Genomic DNA, 829 nt, shown 5'->3' with positions numbered 1-829 from the left:
GGCTCCAGGTCCCCCCTCTCTTGGGGCCCCGCCGGCTCCCGGCCCCTCCCGTTACCGGGACCCCTCTCGGCTCCGAGCCTCCTCAGCTCCGGAACCCCCGGCACCGGGATCCCCCCGGCTCCAAGCCCGTCCCGCCCTGCCCTGCTCCCTCTGCCGTGTCCGTGGGTGCCCTCGGGCAGCTGCAGCCCAGGGCTGAGGTTCTGTGTCTTCTCCCCGGGTCACTGCACCGATCGAAAAGACTAATTCCCTAATTCCCGTGGCAGTTTAGTGGTTTACCACACAGAGACTATGCAGGAAAGGAAGTTCTTTCTGTCAATCTGTGTCCCACTGTGTCATAAATCGAGGAACAAACTTTCTCAGGTGTCTTAGATGTGCACAGGAAAGCTTTGTATCCAGAGCGGTGCTCCAAAGGCAAAACGAGTTTCAAGCAAGTCGGGCAGAAACACTATGAGTTAAAGTGAAATGTGAAATTCTCGACCCGGCTGAGGCAATGAACCAGCTCAAAAAATGGAAACAGAGGAGACACGTTCTTAATTTCTTCCTGCAAATGGGTTGTTTGACTGGGGGGTGGGTGGGGACAGCACTGGGATCCCAAACAGTGATGGGTGAGACCTCATTCACTGCAGGTTTCAATGGGCTGGTGTCACTTTAGGACACGAAATAAAATGACACAGACACTGGAATCTCCAAAGTAAAAAGAAGGGCGTTTAATTTCTGACTCCAACATTTATAGATTTGCAAAAGTGACAGTGGGTTGGCAGGTGACAGTGCCACCTCTCCACTGACACTGGACAAACCCAACAGTTCATCACATTTCCCCTCTTCCACA

Source organism: Geospiza fortis, unplaced genomic scaffold (genome assembly GCF_000277835.1).
Source record: "Geospiza fortis unplaced genomic scaffold, GeoFor_1.0 scaffold132, whole genome shotgun sequence".
Lineage (NCBI taxonomy): Eukaryota > Metazoa > Chordata > Aves > Passeriformes > Thraupidae > Geospiza > Geospiza fortis.
This window is presented reverse-complemented; position numbering follows the sequence as displayed.